The sequence below is a fragment of the Anabrus simplex genome, chromosome 4, assembly GCF_040414725.1.
Source record: "Anabrus simplex isolate iqAnaSimp1 chromosome 4, ASM4041472v1, whole genome shotgun sequence".
NCBI classification, from domain to species: Eukaryota; Metazoa; Arthropoda; class Insecta; order Orthoptera; family Tettigoniidae; genus Anabrus; species Anabrus simplex.
In genome coordinates, this window is record NC_090268.1 from 61,149,405 (window position 1) to 61,171,844 (window position 22,440).

A 22,440-nucleotide genomic window follows, 5' to 3' on the forward strand; every position below is an offset into this window, starting at 1 on the left:
TGTTACGAAAGGTGTTGCTAATAGGATCAGTCGTGCTGCAGTAGCACCTTCTGGTCCAGTGAGGAAAGCACTGGCAAACTACCTCACTCCTCATCTTGCCTAGTATGCCTCATTTGGGTTCTGCCATTGGTTTCTGCATTTTCCTTATAACTGCATAGCCTTTGGTGGTCCTATTTGAGGATCCAACCAGCCTCTGGGCTGATGACCTAACAGAACAGACCTTTACAATACAGTACAATATTATTTCTTTTTATTTTATTTTGCAAAGGGACATGTTTCATCTCTTCCCTGTGGGACATCTTCAGCCTAAAAAATATTATAATAGTAAACACCTGATATTCTTAATAACACTAAAAAAACAATGACTTATCCTTAAAATGTTTAAGAGTCAAGATGGCTCAATCTGTCATAAGTAAACACGGTTATAAAAACAGTTCATGTTGTTAAAAATTGTCATAAGACCAAATTACTAAATGATGTAAGTTCCAGTGAGTTTTGATACTCGAAATAAAAATGAATGTGATGATCACAGTGTTCTAAAATCAGAAATAAATCTTGAATTAAGTTGATGTCATCTCAAGTTAGAGTCCGGCTCCATGGCTAGATGGTTAGTGTGCTGGCCTTTGGTCTCAGGGGTCCCGGGTTCGATTCCCGACAGGGTCAGGAATTTTAACCATCGTTGGTTAATTTCGCTGGCACGGGGGCTGGGTGTATGTGTCGTCTTCATCATCATTCCATCATCTTCACAACGTGCAGGTCGCCTACGGGTGTCAGATCAAAAGACCTGCACCTGGCGAGCCAAACATGTCCTCGGACACTACCGGCACTAAAAGCCATACGCCATTTCATTCATCTCAAGTTGGAAGCTTGAGTACATATGTATAATGTATACAGCGTGATCCAGCCGCCCCTTCCAATGTAGTTTTCTGCAACCCACAATATTCATTAGGTCCTGAAAACATCTGCCCTGCTGGTATGCTCAGACAACACAACAGGATATCTTGGTATTTACCACTTCACCATGACAGGACGCTGTAATGTTATACTCATATTAAATACTGGAGGACATGCATGTGCCTTCTAGATCATATGAACCTGACACGCCGGCGAAACAGTAAATTAATATTGTGACTGCAGTAAACCTAATACTTGCTATAAGCTGCCAAGTGTGCCATACGGAACCTAGTGTAGTTGGTAAAGGTGTGGCAGAGTGAGCTTCTACGTCTGGTGGGAGGTTCGAGTCCGCGGCGAAGATTACAAATTTTTAAAATATTTGTTGAATACGTACCGCCCGCAGTGTAAGTTCAACACCCGCTTTCATGCAAATTGTATGTAAATGAATGTGTTTGTGGCCCTGAGAAGGGCCAATTAGTTAGCAGCCCAGACACATACAGACCAGAAATAATAGGAACACAACTGCACTGACTATGTTTTATTGCAGCAAATGCTCGATGTGATGACCGTTTTGGTTTATGCACATTCGGGCCCGGTGTCCAATAGATTGTCTTGTGCGCTGAAGCATTCCAGGTGTAATATCTCGGCAGGCATCCGTGATGAGTTGTCGGAGCTGGTCGGGGTTTTCTGGCGCTTGAGTGTAAATGATGTATTTCAAATATCACCACAAGAAGCAGTCTAACGGCATTAAATCCGGTGATCTGGTGGACCAAGAAACAGGGCCTCCTCGTCCTATCCATTTCCCTGGCAGTTCCTCATTCAGATGGATACAAACGGGCAAGGTCGATGTGGTGAAGTTCTATCCTGTTGCAACCACATAGTCAAACAGTCGTGCAAGGGCACATAGTGTGGGCTTGTCCAATGGCCCTCAAAGAAATAAGGTCCAATCAGGTGATCCCTCAAGATTCCACACCAAACATTCACTCCCCATCGTACTTGATGGGCCGCCTGTTACAGCCAGTGAGGATTGTCTGGACTCCAATAGTGCATGTTGTTGGGATTGGCATTCCCCTGATCGTGGAAGTGTAATTCATCCGAGAACAAGATATGCGATATGATTGCTGCATCTTTGTCCAGTCTGCCTAATAGCCACCAACAGAATTCCATTCAAGCTTCAAAATCCCACCCATGGAGCTCTTGGTGTAGCTCAAGATGGTATGGGTGAAATTTATGTTCATGCAGTATTCGCCAGACAGACGGCTGTCTGGTGTTCACCTATCCTGCAACCACCCTTGTACTAATGTGTGAGTTATTATGAGCTGCCTCCAGAACGGTGTCTCCTGTTTCACCTGATGTACCGGGTCTATCGCGGACTGGTGGCTGGTTGGAAATCACGCCTGTTGTCCTTAGACGTCTTTCAACGCGGCGGAATGTCGTAGCAGTCGGATGTCGCCTGTTGGGATACCGTACCTGGTACGGACGTAGTGCCTTGCACACATTTTATCTTGCTCCTTCATAAATGAGGAGCATGTCAACGTATTCCTCTGTGGAAAACGTGCCAAATGAGAGCAGAGCTTACAGTACATTCAGGCCCTAACCATCGGAGTATGCACAGAGCACAAGATTATTAACAGCGTCGTTCTACTGGTTGAATGTGCCAAACATGGGCCTGTGTTTACGTATCCAAACATCATACCGATGCCCAAATATATGAATGATACAGGATTCAAAGCACTGCTGGCACATTCTGTCAATTGTTAGGCGAACGCGTAACCACATCTGCTATCCAACACTGCTGGAAATGTGCTGGTAGTACCATGAGAGCAGAGCACATACTCCATCCAGTTCAGTGTTTAAGACATTAATTACTCTATTGTTACCTAGTTTTATGCATTGATTCTCCTCTTCATTACACTTGGTCATGAGGCACGACACATTAACATAGTTACATGGTAAAAGGGCGTTGTTACATGATCAAGGCATCATGTTTTGCGAATGGATGATATAACATTTCGCTAGGTTTCAGAATCGTGTGCAAAATGTGCTCTCTGAACATTAGTACCATACAGTATGCCTGCATAGGAATAGCACCCTTGAACCCTGTGCACATTAGTTGGACTGCAGCAAATTATATTGGAAAGGGCAGCTGAATCATACTGTATAATCTTTAACATATATATAAATGTTAAAGATTCTTGTGTTGGGTAGCTAATGCGCCAGCTGTGGACATTAGTATATCATGTGGAGTCTGACGTACCAACTGTTGAGTAGGAAGAATGGTCTCCATGTGCACAAGGTGCTGTAATGGCGGCGAGAGGAAAATATGGAGAACATGTGAGCAGGTTTCTTTTTATGAATTGGTGAAGAGTTGTTGATTGTGTGTGTTCTTGTATATTGTAACATAATAAATTTGTTTCATATATGAATATTTATTTTTATAGTACACATGGATTGAAATCTTATATTGATGTAATAACTCGTTTGAAGAAGACATAAGTGGAACTTTGTTACTTACTGCCATAGTGGAAAAAAGAGAACCAGGGTAGAGTGTTATCCAGGAATTAGGTTGAGGCAGATGTTGAGGAAAGTAGAAGAGAAGGAGGAGGGAAAGGAGAAGGTGGTATTGTTTCACGTTTGTACCAACAACGTAAGGCAAGCAGGTATAAGTACCAACATAGTTGGGGATGTGTGGGATCCGGTAAATGCAGCACGGGTGAAGTTTAAGGATGATAAAGATGTTGATTCTCATACGGAACCTGAAATTTTTGTTCCAAAGGAGTCAATTTATAATACCAATGTAGTTGGTCCGTTATTAAATTTTCCAGCTGTCTCATTCCTTTATCATCTGATGGTCAGGCAGGCATCAATTTTTGAAAATGAGACGAAGTCTCTCATAGTGCATTGGCACTGCCGGTGACTCCAAGTAGCCTCGCAGTGGCCTCCACGGTATGCCATTTCCCAACTGAGGAGCCGAACTTGGCATACTGGGGCGAAATGCTGGCAACCAGGAATGAGTTAGCTGGAAAATTTATAATGTCCAATAACGGACGAACTACATTGTAAGTTTAAGGAAGCGGAGATGGTCATCAGAGGAATAATGTGTAGGAGGGATACTGACTGGGTGATTGGGGATTTAAATGAGACTATGGAGTGGGTATGTGGGAAACTGGGAGTGAGATTTCTAGATCCTAATGAGTGGGTAGGAGATAGGGATCTCGCTCAGATGGCCTTCACTTAAACCGCAGTGGTACGTATAAGGTAAGAAATTTGTATAAAAGGGTTATAGGGAGGTACGTTCAGGGAAACGGGGTGGTCTAAGGAGTGATGATAAGGGTACAGGGGTTTGGAAGTCAAGTAGGGATGACATAAAAATGTTAGTATTGAACTGTAGAAGTGTTGTAAAGAAAGAAATAGAATTAAATAATTTAATATATATCTATTTACCAGATATTGTAACAGGAGTTTGAATCATGGCTGAGAAATGATATAATGGATGAAGAAATTTTCTCACGTAACTGGAGTGTGTTTGAAATAATAACAATAAGTTATTTAGTAGACCACCTAATCAATACAAAATCGTCTTGGATGATTTACATAAATTTGTTAACTAATAGTGGGACATGTTTCGCCTTCCTTGAAGGCATCATCAGCCATAGTCTTAACCTTAAATTAAAAATAAGCGTCTAAATAACATGTAATAATGAAATTAATTTTAAAATCTTGAAGAGATTTGAAGTAAAATAACATTAAAAATAACAATGATGGTTTAAAAAATACAATGTGATGAGATATAATAGTGGAAGTATTAACAAAATTAACATTAGAAGGCTGCTAAAATAAGTGCAATGGATAAAACAACAGATTGTTATACAACAAGTAGTAAGATTGCATAAAAATAAAGTTGATAGTCTGGCGGTTATAATTAGACGATGGCGAAAAATCGTATATAATCAAAGTAAAGAAGAGAGAATAAAAGTCAAAGTTAGTCTAATTATAACCACCAGACTATCAACTTTATTTTTATGCAATCTTACTACTTGTTGTTTTATCCATTGCACTTATTTTAGCAGCCTTCTAATGTTAATTTTGTTAATACTTCCACTATTATATCTCATCACATTGTATTTTTTAAACCATCATTGTTATTTTTAATGTTATTTTACTTCAAATCTCTTCAAGATTTTAAAATTCATTTCATTATTACATGTTATTTAGACGCTTATTTTTAATTTAAGGTTAAGACTATGGCTGATGATGCCTTCAAGGAAGGCGAAACATGTACCACTATTAGTTAACCTATTTATGTAAATCATCCAAGACGATTTTGTATTGATTAGGTGGTCTAATAAATAACTTATTTATTGTTATTATTTCAATCAAATATCATCAATACGGACAAAAAATGATATTTATTACGTGTACTGGAGTGTGTATCGTAGAGATAGGATGGGAATGGAAGGAGAGGGAGTATTCATTCTGGTGAAAGAAGAATTTGTAAGCTATGAAAAAGTTAAAGATGACAAACATGAAATTTTAGGCTTAAGGCTCATTTCTAAAGATAATAGGCAACTTGATGTCTTTGGAGTGTACAGATCGGGAAAAGGTAGCGCTGACACGGATTCAGAATTATTTGATAAGATAATCAGCTATGTAGGAAATGACATAGAAAGGAATGTGATTGTAGCAGGAGATGTCAATTTATCAAATGTCAGTAGGAAGGTAATGCGAACGACAGGAAGCATGAACAACAAATGGCAAATAAGTTAATATGGGAAGGACAGCTGGTTCAGAAAGTGATGGAACCATCGAGAGAGAAGAATATAATGGATGTGGTGCTGGTAAAACCAGATGATCTAGTGAAACCAAAGTAATAGATGGTTTTAGTAATCACAAAGCTGTTTTTGTCGTAATTAAAAATAAATGTGATAGAAAGGAAGGTCTTAAAAGTAGGACTATTCGGCAGTACCATATGGCTGATAAAACAGGCATGGGGCAGTTTAAAAAAAGTAATTATGATCGGTGGAAAACGGTAAATAAGAATGTAAACAGACTCTGGGATGGGTTTAAAGAATTGTTGAGGAATGTGAAAACAAGTTTGCCAGGCTGAGTGGCTCAGAGGGTTGAGGCGCTGGCCTTCCGACCCCAGCTTGGCAGGTTCGATCCTGGCTCAGTCCGCTGGTATTTGAAGGTGCTCAGATACGTCAGCCTCGTGTCGGTAGATTTACGGGCACTTAAAAGAACTCCTGCGGGACAAAATTCCGGCACCTCGGCGTCTCTGAAAACCGAAAAAGTAGTTAGTAGGACGTAAAGCCAATAACATTAATTATTTCATTAGGAAACAAGTTTGTACCTTTAAAGGTGGTAAGGTATGGTAAAGACACACCTTATTATAATAGAGAAATAAAAAGACTAAGAAGGAGGTGCAGATTGGAAAGAAATAAGAGTTAGAAATGGCTGTGGAAATAAGGAGAAATTGAAGGAACTTACTAGAAAATTGAATCTAACAAAGAAGGCAGCTGAGGATAACATGGTGGCAAGCATAATTGGCAGTCATACAAATTTTAGTGAAAAATGGATGGGTATGTATAGGTACTTTAAGGCACAAACAGGTTCCAAGAAGTACATTCCAGGAATAATTAATGAACAAGGGGAGTGTGTATATGAGGATCCTGAAAAGGCAGAAGTATTCAGTCAACAATATGTAAAGATTGTTGGTTACAAGGATAATGTCCAGACAGAGGAGGTGACTAATGCTGGTGAAGTATTAAAATTAAAATTAGTACACAAATTAGTTTGAGTGGTGTCTTTAAAAGTAGGAAGGATCATAATAGGAACATAAAGTTGGAATTCAAGAGGACAAATTGGGGCAAATATTCATTTGTAGGGAGGGGAGTTGAGCCTCCGTGGCTCAGACGTCAGCGCGTCGGCCTCTCACCGCTGGATACCGTGGTTCAAATCCTGGTCACTCCATGTGAGATTTGTGCTGGACAAAGCAGAGGCGGGACAAGTTTTTCTCCGGGTACTCCGGTTTTCCCTGTCATCTTTCATTCCAGCAACACTCTCCATTCTCATTTCATAGCATCTATCATTCATTAATAAATCACTTTGGGAGTGGCGACCTCATTGTACTAATAGCCTATATCTGCTTCATTCATCACATCCCTGACCCAGTCAATGACTGGAAAACAGGTTGTAGGTTTTCATTTTCAGGGAGGGGAGTTAGGGACTGGAATAACTTACCAAGGGAGATGTTCAATAAATTTCCAATTTCTTTGAAATCATTCGAGAAAAGGCTAGGAAAACAACAGATAGGGAATCTGCCACCTGGGTGACTGCCTTAAATTCTGATCAGGATTGGTCGGTTGGTCGGTCGGTCGGTCAGTCGGTCGGTCGGTACAACATATTAACTTAAACACTATTGCATCTGACAGAGCACAATATTGTTACCTTCATGAGTACCGGTAATGTACATCAATTTCCTTTAAATCTCTAAAACATTGTATCTTGTAAATCTTGTTACAGTTTGCTAAGAAACTGTACATACGGTACACATTAGTGGAAATACTAATCATTTAATCAAATAACTTAGAACAGTATTCAATATTCTTACATTCGTGAGTTCATAAATTTCCTTTCCATCACTTTCAACATGGCCTCAACAACAAGAGACAAAAGACTACCCTCACTTCTGCCACACATTCTTTCTCTTCGTCTGTTTGTGCATAGCAACCATCACTTTCTCCCAGTCCATCTGAGAGAGGCATTACTAGTCTCATAACACTATGATGAACTGAAATGCAAATCACTGGGATGAGTGTGGTACTAGTGCCCAAGTTGGCAGGTTTGGTTCAGTCCAGTGGTATTTAAAGGTGTTGAATACATCAGCCTCTTATTAGTGGACTTACTAGCATGTAAAAGAACTGTTATGGAAAATTCCAGTACCTCCACATCTCTGAAGATAAAAATATATTTTTTACCTAATGCATGGATTTTCACGAAACTTTGTGGAAATGTCACCCACATATATAAACTTTATTGCGCACAAGTTGTGCAATATTAGGATAATTAATCAATACAGAGGTCTATGATTGATTTCGCACGATTTTTGCACGACAGTACGTGATATCGGTCACAATGTTCACCACAGAGTTCACATATGCACATCGAGTCCGGGTCGTGGTATGTCTTCGACCTACAGATTTTGTGATGGTAGCCATGGACTGCCATGGAATTTACAAAATGTCTCAGCTCCTGGTTTGTGCCGGTCCACGCTCTGTTCATCATGGCCTCTGAAGAGTAGAACTCTGGCCATATCTCCTTCTTTTTCTTCTCCCTCTCTAACCGCAGTTTCTTCCAGTTGTCTGTACAGGGCAGATTGAATTTCCATCTCAGGTCCTCTATTAGAAATGTTTCTCTCGCGAGTTCATACGCTAGTCTTGACTTGGTGTACTTTGAAATTCCGAGGGCTGCTTTCAAGAATCTGGCTTTCACTTTTTCCATTCATATTAGGTCTTTATAGCTTAACTTTTACCATGTTATCTTTACTCCGTATGTTAGAATAGGAATGATTTTGGCTTCAAAGAGGGCTATAGCTGTATCCAGGGAAAGTTTGCTTAATGACATGATGTCGTAGATGGCTTTGGTTGCGGCAGCTGCTCGTTGTGTTGTGTGAATTCTGAATGAGTGTGCTGTTGTCTGGACTGTTACACCCAGATATTTGAAGCTGTTCGTAGTTTGTAGAGGTTCATGTTTGAGTTAAATTTTGTCCCTTGCAGATAGGCGTCCTCTTTTCCTGAAGACCATGTGTACTGTCTTTTCTGCTTTTATTTGCAGTCCGTTGTATTCAGCCCATGTTCCTAGAGCATTTATTCCTTTCTGGAGTTTGTTAGTATCGTGAGAACCCATCACCATGTCGTCTGCATATATATAAATCTTGAGGGACGGAGCGGAAGTTCTTATTGCTTGGACCCACGTCATGTGTGGCTACTGTAACGTGCTACTGCCATAACCTCTCCATCGACGTTCTACGAGTTTCTGCAAACTTCGTCGCATGTACATCTCCACATACTCTACAAGTTTATGTTTCTACAAGACTATAATGCTATTATTATTGTCTGCTTTGCTTATCAATACTTCTTCCTATCATCAGAATTACCTTAGTTTGCTCACCTGTCGTTACCCTCCGACTTTTCTCGACACACTGACCGCTGTCTTTCTGTCTGCCTCGCACCTACTACGTCATCTGCTACGTCACTTGATCTTTCTCGAATGAACTAGTCTTCGCTTCCGGGCGTGTATATATTGGACTGCTTGGCCCGTCTTCGGCAGACTGGCATCATCCTTTGTAAATAGTGTGTGTGTGTGGAGGGACTACGGACCTCGCACGGCTTGCCGTGTGCTGCGCCATTTTCTTCCCTACGAGCTGATGGAATTATTCTGAAAGGACTTTGGTGAGCTAAACATATCATTTGCTAAACTTGTTTTTGGAAACTTTAATACTCGGCCTGTTTCGCCATGTTGAGTGATGGCATGTTATGAAAACTTTCAAGGCCTTGGTTTCAAATTTAATTTATTGCCGCCTTCAAAACTGATTAAGTTTAATTGATTCTTAGTGCTGAATACTTGGTGATGTGGACTGAGCCTAAACATCGTCAAACAGAAAATTTTCACAACTTTAGACGATTCTAAAAAAATCTATTGGCAGATCAGACATTCTCCAGCATTACGCAGTCAGAGTTTCCTTTCTTTTCATCCTCACTTGTCCTTATTGTGCTGATCCTCCTTTTTACCCTACCCTTTTTTCTTTTATTAGGTGTGTATGCTTTTTATATTAGGGCGCCCTGGAGGCGTATTTGGGTTTTTTAGTGTGGCCAAATATTTCTTGATCTTCATGGTAAAAAACTGTACTTGTTGCCTCCAAATTTGATCAGATAATAATATTTAGAAATATCTTCTGAGGTGATTGTGTGTGTGACAACTCTCTATTCAAAATATAAATAGTAATATTTGAGAAAACTGGTTTTGGTTGAGATTCACGCTGACACAGTGATTCTATTGTAACGATTTTTTTTAAAAAAAATTTTTGTCCTAACTTATCTGAGGGTTAGTCCCCTTTCTAAAACGGGGACCCGAGCTGTTTTGTCTTTGTAATCAATGCCTGGGATATTTTTCTCGGACAATATTTTCTTGTTTAACAAGGTGCATATTATATATATATATTGGTCAATTTTATTCTGTAGGTTTTAGCTTAATTATCCCTTTGATAATTTCCTACAATATCCAGAGTATATTTGAGGATCTGTTTTCTCCAAAAAATGCCAATGTGTACTGTATTCTCGTTAAAGCTGCTGTTTCCAATACACTTGGTCATCTAAAAATTTTTAGCAACGTGGTGTTCTTTTTTGATTTTCTTTTTTGGTACCATCCACGGTAAACCTCTCCTACTATCCCTCCCCCAGTACTGCTTCCGCTCACTCTGCTGTTTTCTTGTTGTATGTGATCGACTCCTCGCTGCAGTGTTGCCTATGCACAGACCTCGTTTTGGTGGTTTAAGTGTGATGCACAATACGACACATATATATATATATATATATATATACCTAATTTTTCCCATATTTCCGAACCTCTTAACTTATTGAAACGCAAAGGCGTAAAATTTCACTGGGGTGACTTACAGCAAAATGCCTTTTCCTGTTTAAAAACCAAACTATCTCAAGCTCCTCTCTTACAAATTCCTGATTTTAACATTACATTTGAGCTTTCTACTGATGCTTCCGATGTCGCCATTGGCGCTGTCTTGCAACAAACTATACAGGGCGAAACCCGCCCTATTGCCTATTATAGTCGTTTACTATCACCTGTGGAACGTAAATATTCCGTTTATGAACGGGAAGCACTTGCTTTAATTCTTTCAATTGAACATTTTTCCGACTATCTCGATCATCGCGAGTTTATCGTCAGCACTGACAACCAAGCACTTTCTTGGTTACTTAATAATACTCCGAAAATCGGACGTACTGGTCGCTGGTTGCTTCGTTTGTCACGTTTCAAATTTTCTTTGAAATTTATTTCTGGTTTTCAAAATTCGGTCGCTGATGCGTTGTCTCGCCTATTTGACGATCATCATCTTGCTGATTCCGAAATACACCACCATCCGGTTGCTATGGTAAATTCTATTTCTTCTCTTACTGATTTTCCTTTGTCCTTTCAGTCCTGCCAAGACCATCAAAATCTCGATCCATACTGCCAACAATTGAAAAACGATATTTCTTCTAATGATTATTCTGGGCCTTTTCGCATTGTAAATCAACTTCTTGTCTTTAAACCTACTCCTCGGGCTACTCCTCGTCTGGTTCTCCCCTCCGCATTACGCCCCATGATATTTCAATATTTTCATGGATCCCCTACTGGTGGACATTTTGGAATGGCGAAATCTTATTCTCGCATTGCCTCTCAGTTTTATTGGCCCCAAATGCGAAAGGATGTTTTCTCTTGGGTCCGATCTTGCGACCTGTGCCAAAAGCATAAGCCCCAAAATCATCAACCTTTTGGGACATATGCAGCCTCTCCCTCTACTTACCCGGCCGAGAAATTCTATATCGACATTGTCGGTCCTTTGGTCAAATCTTCCAAATCAAACTCCTACATCTTTACTTTATTGGATGGTTTTTCCAAATTTCTTGTTGTACGCCCATTACGTAACATTTCTTCCCAGATTATCATTAATTTACTAACTAATCACGTTTTTCCTCTTATAGGCATTCCTAAAATTCTGGTCTCTGATAACGCGTCAATTTTTACTTCAAAAGTTTTTTATAATTTCTGTTTTTCTTATGGTATCAAAAAGGTCTGTACCTCACCCTATCACCCTCAGGCAAATGTTGTTGAACGTTACCACCGGAATCTTAAATCTTTTCTTTCCATTTTTCATTCCCAAGATCAAAAGTCATGGGATACTCAACTCCCTCACTTTTGTCTAGCTTTAAATGCTACTGTTAATGACTCTACCTCTTTTTCTCCCGCTAAACTCTTCTTGGGAAGAGATCTTCATACTCCTCTATCTTTAAACTGGAACCTACCCTCTTTATTGCTTACCCCTCCTCATTTACTCACTGACTCTCAACTTCGGGAAGCTCTTGGTAATTTAAATCATGCCAGGGACCTTTACCGTAAAACATGTAATTCCCGTCTTCGTCCGCCTAAGTTCAAGCTTTTTGATCAGGTTTTGTTAAAAAACCATCCCATTAGTTCTACCCAACATCATATTTCGGCTAAGCTTTCCCCTTTATGGATTGGCCCATACCGAATTCTTTCTTTCCCTTTTTTGGTTACTGCTCAATTGCAGTCTCTCTCCAACCCTCAGGATATTCGGCAGGCCCATTTTTCCGAACTTAAGAAGTTTTCCTCCTGAACCTTCTTGCGTACTGAGGGAGAGTCCCTTTTTGTTTTTTATTTGGTATTTGGATTTATCTTCTGTTTGCTTTGTTTGTTCTGGTCCACATCTCTGAAAATTTATTTTTCTCTTTTGGCTCACCCAGCCCTTTTTTTTTTTTTTCTTTTCCCTCCACCCACACACACTTTTGATGTCAAACTCTCCCATGCCCCTTTCTTGTATTGTTCTTGCTTTTTATTTTTCATGGGAAACTTCCTGTCATTTTTATATTTGGCCACTTAGTCTACTATGTATTGGTCCGGACCGCTTTTCATTGTTCCTACTTCCTTCTTCTTTCCTTTTTCCCTTTCCCTTCTTTTTCTCTGTTTTCCTTGTTTTGCTTGCTTCTTGTTTTCCATACTTCTGTTGTTCCTTTTTCTTTTTTCCGATACTGCGTTTCTTCTGGTCGCCGATCATCGATTCCGGTGGAGAAGCTGCTCTTGGACATCCCTGCTGCTGCTGCTGCTGCTGCTGCTACGCCTACTTGCTTTCGCCCATCCTTCGGATTCCGCCCGGTGGCAGGAATATGTAACGTGCTACTGCCATAACCTCTCCATCGACGTTCTACGAGTTTCTGCAAACTTCGTCGCATGTACATCTCCACATACTCTACAAGTTTATGTTTCTACAAGACTATAATGCTATTATTATTGTCTGCTTTGCTTATCAATACTTCTTCCTATCATCAGAATTACCTTAGTTTGCTCACCTGTCGTTACCCTCCGACTTTTCTCGACACACTGACCGCTGTCTTTCTGTCTGCCTCGCACCTACTACGTCATCTGCTACGTCACTTGATCTTTCTCGAATGAACTAGTCTTCGCTTCCGGGCGTGTATATATTGGACTGCTTGGCCCGTCTTCGGCAGACTGGCATCATCCTTTGTAAATAGTGTGTGTGTGTGGAGGGACTACGGACCTCGCACGGCTTGCCGTGTGCTGCGCCATTTTCTTCCCTACGAGCTGATGGAATTATTCTGAAAGGACTTTGGTGAACTAAACATATCATTTGCTAAACTTGTTTTTGGAAACTTTAATACTCGGCCTGTTTCGCCATGTTGAGTGATGGCATGTTATGAAAACTTTCAAGGCCTTGGTTTCAAATTTAATTTATTGCCGCCTTCAAAACTGATTAAGTTTAATTGATTCTTAGTGCTGAATACTTGGTGATGTGGACTGAGCCTAAACATCGTCAAACAGAAAATTTTCACAACTTTAGACGATTCTAAAAAAATCTATTGGCAGATCAGACATTCTCCAGCATTACGCAGTCGGAGTTTCCTTTCTTTTCATCCTCACTTGTCCTTATTGTGCTGATCCTCCTTTTTACCCTACCCTTTTTTCTTTTATTAGGTGTGTATGCTTTTTATATTAGGGCGCCCTGGAGGCGTATTTGGGTTTTTTAGTGTGGCCAAATATTTCTTGATCTTCATGGTAAAAAACTGTACTTGTTGCCTCCAAATTTGATCAGATAATAATATTTAGAAATATCTTCTGAGGTGATTGTGTGTGTGACAACTCTCTATTCAAAATATAAATAGTAATATTTGAGAAAACTGGTTTTGGTCGAGATTCACGCTGACACAGTGATTCTATTGTAACGATTTTTTTAAAAAAAAATTTTTGTCCTAACTTATCTGAGGGTTAGTCCCCTTTCTAAAACGGGGACCCGAGCTGTTTTGTCTTTGTAATCAATGCCTGGGATATTTTTCTCGGACAATATTTTCTTGTTTAACAAGGTGCATATTATATATATATATTGGTCAATTTTATTCTGTAGGTTTTAGCTTAATTATCCCTTTGATAATTTCCTACAATATCCAGAGTATATTTGAGGATCTGTTTTCTCCAAAAAATGCCAATGTGTACTGTATTCTCGTTAAAGCTGCTGTTTCCAATACACTTGGTCATCTAAAAATTTTTAGCAACGTGGTGTTCTTTTTTGATTTTCTTTTTTGGTACCATCCACGGTAAACCTCTCCTACTATCCCTCCCCCAGTACTGCTTCCGCTCACTCTGCTGTTTTCTTGTTATATGTGATCGACTCCTCGCTGCAGTGTTGCCTATGCACAGACCTCGTTTTGGTGGTTTAAATGTGATGCACAATACGACACATATATATATATATATATATATGCCTAATTTTTCCCATATTTCCGAACCTCTTAACTTATTGAAACGCAAAGGCGTAAAATTTCACTGGGGTGACTTACAGCAAAATGCCTTTTCCTGTTTAAAAACCAAACTATCTCAAGCTCCTCTCTTACAAATTCCTGATTTTAACATTACATTTGAGCTTTCTACTGATGCTTCCGATGTTGCCATTGGCGCTGTCTTGCAACAAACTATACAGGGCGAAACCCGCCCTATTGCCTATTATAGTCGTTTACTATCACCTGTGGAACGTAAATATTCCGTTTATGAACGGGAAGCACTTGCTTTAATTCTTTCAATTGAACATTTTTCCGACTATCTCGATCATCGCGAGTTTATCGTCAGCACTGACAACCAAGCACTTTCTTGGTTACTTAATAATACTCCGAAAATCGGACGTACTGGCCGCTGGTTGCTTCGTTTGTCACGTTTCAAATTTTCTTTGAAATTTATTTCTGGTTTTCAAAATTCGGTCGCTGATGCGTTGTCTCGCCTATTTGACGATCATCATCTTGCTGATTCCGAAATACACCACCTTCCGGTTGCTATGGTAAATTCTATTTCTTCTCTTACTGATTTTCCTTTGTCCTTTCAGTCCTGCCAAGACCATCAAAATCTCGATCCATACTGCCAACAATTGAAAAACGATATTTCTTCTAATGATTATTCTGGGCCTTTTCGCATTGTAAATCAACTTCTTGTCTTTAAACCTACTCCTCGGGCTACTCCTCGTCTGGTTCTCCCCTCCGCATTACGCCCCATGATATTTCAATATTTTCATGGATCTCCTACTGGTGGACATTTTGGAATGGCGAAATCTTATTCTCGCATTGCCTCTCAGTTTTATTGGCCCCAAATGCGAAAGGATGTTTTCTCTTGGGTCCGATCTTGCGACCTGTGCCAAAAGCATAAGCCCCAAAATCATCAACCTTTTGGGACATATGCAGCCTCTCCCTCTACTTACCCGGCCGAGAAATTCTATATCGACATTGTCGGTCCTTTGGTCAAATCTTCCAAATCAAACTCCTACATCTTTACTTTATTGGATGGTTTTTCCAAATTTCTTGTTGTACGCCCATTACGTAACATTTCTTCCCAGATTATCATTAATTTACTAACTAATCACGTTTTTCCTCTTATAGGCATTCCTAAAATTCTGGTCTCTGATAACGCGTCAATTTTTACTTCAAAAGTTTTTTATAATTTCTGTTTTTCTTATGGTATCAAAAAGGTCTGTACCTCACCCTATCACCCTCAGGCAAATGTTGTTGAACGTTACCACCGGAATCTTAAATCTTTTCTTTCCATTTTTCATTCCCAAGATCAAAAGTCATGGGATACTCAACTCCCTCACTTTTGTCTAGCTTTAAATGCTACTGTTAATGACTCTACCTCTTTTTCTCCCGCTAAACTCTTCTTGGGAAGAGATCTTCATACTCCTCTATCTTTAAACTGGAACCTACCCTCTTTATTGCTTACCCCTCCTCATTTACTCACTGACTCTCAACTTCGGGAAGCTCTTGGTAATTTAAATCATGCCAGGGACCTTTACCGTAAAACATGTAATTCCCGTCTTCGTCCGCCTAAGTTCAAGCTTTTTGATCAGGTTTTGTTAAAAAACCATCCCATTAGTTCTACCCAACATCATATTTCGGCTAAGCTTTCCCCTTTATGGATTGGCCCATACCGAATTCTTTCTTTCCCTTCTTTGGTTACTGCTCAATTGCAGTCTCTCTCCAACCCTCAGGATATTCGGCAGGCCCATTTTTCCGAACTTAAGAAGTTTTCCTCCTGAACCTTCTTGCGTACTGAGGGAGAGTCCCTTTTTGTTTTTTATTTGGTATTTGGATTTATCTTCTGTTTGCTTTGTTTGTTCTGGTCCACATCTCTGAAAATTTATTTTTCTCTTTTGGCTCACCCAGCCCTTTTTTTTTTTTTCTTTTCCCTCCACCCACACACACTTTTGATGTCAGACTCTCCCATGCCCCTTTCTTGTATTGTTCTTGCTTTTTATTTTTCATGGGAAACTTCCTGTCATTTTTATATTTGGCCACTTAGTCTACTATGTATTGGTCCGGACCGCTTTTCATTGTTCCTACTTCCTTCTTCTTTCCTTTTTCCCTTTCCCTTCTTTTTCTCTGTTTTCCTTGTTTTGCTTGCTTCTTGTTTTCCATACTTCTGTTGTTCCTTTTTCTTTTTTCCGATACTGCGTTTCTTCTGGTCGCCGATCATCGATTCCGGTGGAGAAGCTGCTCTTGGACATCCCTGCTGCTGCTGCTGCTGCTGCTGCTACGCCTACTTGCTTTCGCCCATCCTTCGGATTCCGCCCGGTGGCAGGAATATGTAACGTGCTACTGCCATAACCTCTCCATCGACGTTCTACGAGTTTCTGCAAACTTCGTCGCATGTACATCTCCACATACTCTACAAGTTTATGTTTCTACAAGACTATAATGCTATTATTATTGTCTGCTTTGCTTATCAATACTTCTTCCTATCATCAGAATTACCTTAGTTTGCTCACCTGTCGTTACCCTCCGACTTTTCTCGACACACTGACCGCTGTCTTTCTGTCTGCCTCGCACCTACTACGTCATCTGCTACGTCACTTGATCTTTCTCGAATGAACTAGTCTTCGCTTCCGGGCGTGTATATATTGGACTGCTTGGCCCGTCTTCGGCAGACTGGCATCATCCTTTGTAAATAGTGTGTGTGTGTGGAGGGACTACGGACCTCGCACGGCTTGCCGTGTGCTGCGCCATTTTCTTCCCTACGAGCTGATGGAATTATTCTGAAAGGACTTTGGTGAGCTAAACATATCATTTGCTAAACTTGTTTTTGGAAACTTTAATACTCGGCCTGTTTCGCCATGTTGAGTGATGGCATGTTATGAAAACTTTCAAGGCCTTGGTTTCAAATTTAATTTATTGCCGCCTTCAAAACTGATTAAGTTTAATTGATTCTTAGTGCTGAATACTTGGTGATGTGGACTGAGCCTAAACATCGTCAAACAGAAAATTTTCACAACTTTAGACGATTCTAAAAAAATCTATTGGCAGATCAGACATTCTCCAGCATTACGCAGTCGGAGTTTCCTTTCTTTTCATCCTCACTTGTCCTTATTGTGCTGATCCTCCTTTTTACCCTACCCTTTTTTCTTTTATTAGGTGTGTATGCTTTTTATATTAGGGCGCCCTGGAGGCGTATTTGGGTTTTTTAGTGTGGCCAAATATTTCTTGATCTTCATGGTAAAAAACTGTACTTGTTGCCTCCAAATTTGATCAGATAATAATATTTAGAAATATCTTCTGAGGTGATTGTGTGTGTGACAACTCTCTATTCAAAATATAAATAGTAATATTTGAGAAAACTGGTTTTGGTCGAGATTCACGCTGACACAGTGATTCTATTGTAACGATTTTTTTTAAAAAAAATTTTTGTCCTAACTTATCTGAGGGTTAGTCCCCTTTCTAAAACGGGGACCCGAGCTGTTTTGTCTTTGTAATCAATGCCTGGGATATTTTTCTCGGACAATATTTTCTTGTTTAACAAGGTGCATATTATATATATATATTGGTCAATTTTATTCTGTAGGTTTTAGCTTAATTATCCCTTTGATAATTTCCTACAATATCCAGAGTATATTTGAGGATCTGTTTTCTCCAAAAAATGCCAATGTGTACTGTATTCTCGTTAAAGCTGCTGTTTCCAATACACTTGGTCATCTAAAAATTTTTAGCAACGTGGTGTTCTTTTTTGATTTTCTTTTTTGGTACCATCCACGGTAAACCTCTCCTACTATCCCTCCCCCAGTACTGCTTCCGCTCACTCTGCTGTTTTCTTGTTATATGTGATCGACTCCTCGCTGCAGTGTTGCCTATGCACAGACCTCGTTTTGGTGGTTTAAATGTGATGCACAATACGACACATATATATATATATATATATATATATATATATATGCCTAATTTTTCCCATATTTCCGAACCTCTTAACTTATTGAAACGCAAAGGCGTAAAATTTCACTGGGGTGACTTACAGCAAAATGCCTTTTCCTGTTTAAAAACCAAACTATCTCAAGCTCCTCTCTTACAAATTCCTGATTTTAACATTACATTTGAGCTTTCTACTGATGCTTCCGATGTTGCCATTGGCGCTGTCTTGCAACAAACTATACAGGGCGAAACCCGCCCTATTGCCTATTATAGTCGTTTACTATCACCTGTGGAACGTAAATATTCCGTTTATGAACGGGAAGCACTTGCTTTAATTCTTTCAATTGAACATTTTTCCGACTATCTCGATCATCGCGAGTTTATCGTCAGCACTGACAACCAAGCACTTTCTTGGTTACTTAATAATACTCCGAAAATCGGACGTACTGGTCGCTGGTTGCTTCGTTTGTCACGTTTCAAATTTTCTTTGAAATTTATTTCTGGTTTTCAAAATTCGGTCGCTGATGCGTTGTCTCGCCTATTTGACGATCATCATCTTGCTGATTCCGAAATACACCACCTTCCGGTTGCTATGGTAAATTCTATTTCTTCTCTTACTGATTTTCCTTTGTCCTTTCAGTCCTGCCAAGACCATCAAAATCTCGATCCATACTGCCAACAATTGAAAAACGATATTTCTTCTAATGATTATTCTGGGCCTTTTCGCATTGTAAATCAACTTCTTGTCTTTAAACCTACTCCTCGGGCTACTCCTCGTCTGGTTCTCCCCTCCGCATTACGCCCCATGATATTTCAATATTTTCATGGATCTCCTACTGGTGGACATTTTGGAATGGCGAAATCTTATTCTCGCATTGCCTCTCAGTTTTATTGGCCCCAAATGCGAAAGGATGTTTTCTCTTGGGTCCGATCTTGCGACCTGTGCCAAAAGCATAAGCCCCAAAATCATCAACCTTTTGGGACATATGCAGCCTCTCCCTCTACTTACCCGGCCGAGAAATTCTATATCGACATTGTCGGTCCTTTGGTCAAATCTTCCAAATCAAACTCCTACATCTTTACTTTATTGGATGGTTTTTCCAAATTTCTTGTTGTACGCCCATTACGTAACATTTCTTCCCAGATTATCATTAATTTACTAACTAATCACGTTTTTCCTCTTATAGGCATTCCTAAAATTCTGGTCTCTGATAACGCGTCAATTTTTACTTCAAAAGTTTTTTATAATTTCTGTTTTTCTTATGGTATCAAAAAGGTCTGTACCTCACCCTATCACCCTCAGGCAAATGTTGTTGAACGTTACCACCGGAATCTTAAATCTTTTCTTTCCATTTTTCATTCCCAAGATCAAAAGTCATGGGATACTCAACTCCCTCACTTTTGTCTAGCTTTAAATGCTACTGTTAATGACTCTACCTCTTTTTCTCCCGCTAAACTCTTCTTGGGAAGAGATCTTCATACTCCTCTATCTTTAAACTGGAACCTACCCTCTTTATTGCTTACCCCTCCTCATTTACTCACTGACTCTCAACTTCGGGAAGCTCTTGGTAATTTAAATCATGCCAGGAACCTTTACCGTAAAACATGTAATTCCCGTCTTCGTCCGCCTAAGTTCAAGCTTTTTGATCAGGTTTTGTTAAAAAACCATCCCATTAGTTCTACCCAACATCATATTTCGGCTAAGCTTTCCCCTTTATGGATTGGCCCATACCGAATTCTTTCTTTCCCTTCTTTGGTTACTGCTCAATTGCAGTCTCTCTCCAACCCTCAGGATATTCGGCAGGCCCATTTTTCCGAACTTAAGAAGTTTTCCTCCTGAACCTTCTTGCGTACTGAGGGAGAGTCCCTTTTTGTTTTTTATTTGGTATTTGGATTTATCTTCTGTTTGCTTTGTTTGTTCTGGTCCACATCTCTGAAAATTTATTTTTCTCTTTTGGCTCACCCAGCCCTTTTTTTTTTTTTCTTTTCCCTCCACCCACACACACTTTTGATGTCAGACTCTCCCATGCCCCTTTCTTGTATTGTTCTTGCTTTTTATTTTTCATGGGAAACTTCCTGTCATTTTTATATTTGGCCACTTAGTCTACTATGTATTGGTCCGGACCGCTTTTCATTGTTCCTACTTCCTCCTTCTTTCCTTTTTCCCTTTCCCTTCTTTTTCTCTGTTTTCCTTGTTTTGCTTGCTTCTTGTTTTCCATACTTCTGTTGTTCCTTTTTCTTTTTTCCGATACTGCGTTTCTTCTGGTCGCCGATCATCGATTCCGGTGGAGAAGCTGCTCTTGGACATCCCTGCTGCTGCTGCTGCTGCTGCTGCTGCTGCTGCTGCTGCTACGCCTACTTGCTTTCGCCCATCCTTCGGATTCCGCCCGGTGGCAGGAATATGTAACGTGCTACTGCCATAACCTCTCCATCGACGTTCTACGAGTTTCTGCAAACTTCGTCGCATGTACATCTCCACATACTCTACAAGTTTATGTTTCTACAAGACTATAATGCTATTATTATTGTCTGCTTTGCTTATCAATACTTCTTCCTATCATCAGAATTACCTTAGTTTGCTCACCTGTCGTTACCCTCCGACTTTTCTCGACACACTGACCGCTGTCTTTCTGTCTGCCTCGCACCTACTACGTCATCTGCTACGTCACTTGATCTTTCTCGAATGAACTAGTCTTCGCTTCCGGGCGTGTATATATTGGACTGCTTGGCCCGTCTTCGGCAGACTGGCATCATCCTTTGTAAATAGTGTGTGTGTGTGGAGGGACTACGGACCTCGCACGGCTTGCCGTGTGCTGCGCCATTTTCTTCCCTACGAGCTGATGGAATTATTCTGAAAGGACTTTGGTGAGCTAAACATATCATTTGCTAAACTTGTTTTTGGAAACTTTAATACTCGGCCTGTTTCGCCATGTTGAGTGATGGCATGTTATGAAAACTTTCAAGGCCTTGGTTTCAAATTTAATTTATTGCCGCCTTCAAAACTGATTAAGTTTAATTGATTCTTAGTGCTGAATACTTGGTGATGTGGACTGAGCCTAAACATCGTCAAACAGAAAATTTTCACAACTTTAGACGATTCTAAAAAAATCTATTGGCAGATCAGACATTCTCCAGCATTACGCAGTCGGAGTTTCCTTTCTTTTCATCCTCACTTGTCCTTATTGTGCTGATCCTCCTTTTTACCCTACCCTTTTTTCTTTTATTAGGTGTGTATGCTTTTTATATTAGGGCGCCCTGGAGGCGTATTTGGGTTTTTTAGTGTGGCCAAATATTTCTTGATCTTCATGGTAAAAAACTGTACTTGTTGCCTCCAAATTTGATCAGATAATAATATTTAGAAATATCTTCTGAGGTGATTGTGTGTGTGACAACTCTCTATTCAAAATATAAATAGTAATATTTGAGAAAACTGGTTTTGGTCGAGATTCACGCTGACACAGTGATTCTATTGTAACGATTTTTTTTAAAAAAATTTTTTGTCCTAACTTATCTGAGGGTTAGTCCCCTTTCTAAAACGGGGACCCGAGCTGTTTTGTCTTTGTAATCAATGCCTGGGATATTTTTCTCGGACAATATTTTCTTGTTTAACAAGGTGCATATTATATATATATATTGGTCAATTTTATTCTGTAGGTTTTAGCTTAATTATCCCTTTGATAATTTCCTACAATATCCAGAGTATATTTGAGGATCTGTTTTCTCCAAAAAATGCCAATGTGTACTGTATTCTCGTTAAAGCTGCTGTTTCCAATACACTTGGTCATCTAAAAATTTTTAGCAACGTGGTGTTCTTTTTTGATTTTCTTTTTTGGTACCATCCACGGTAAACCTCTCCTACTATCCCTCCCCCAGTACTGCTTCCGCTCACTCTGCTGTTTTCTTGTTATATGTGATCGACTCCTCGCTGCAGTGTTGCCTATGCACAGACCTCGTTTTGGTGGTTTAAGTGTGATGCACAATACGACACACTACGTGGAACAGAAGGGGACTAAGGGGATCTCCTTGT

The 22,440-nt window shown here is 39.8% G+C and overlaps 1 protein-coding gene across 1 annotated transcript in view; it reads left to right on the top strand.

Annotated features, from left to right (window-relative positions):
* LOC136872394 (alpha-L-fucosidase) overlaps positions 1–22,440 on the top strand; it is a 79,288-nt gene that overhangs the window by 8,851 nt on the left and 47,997 nt on the right.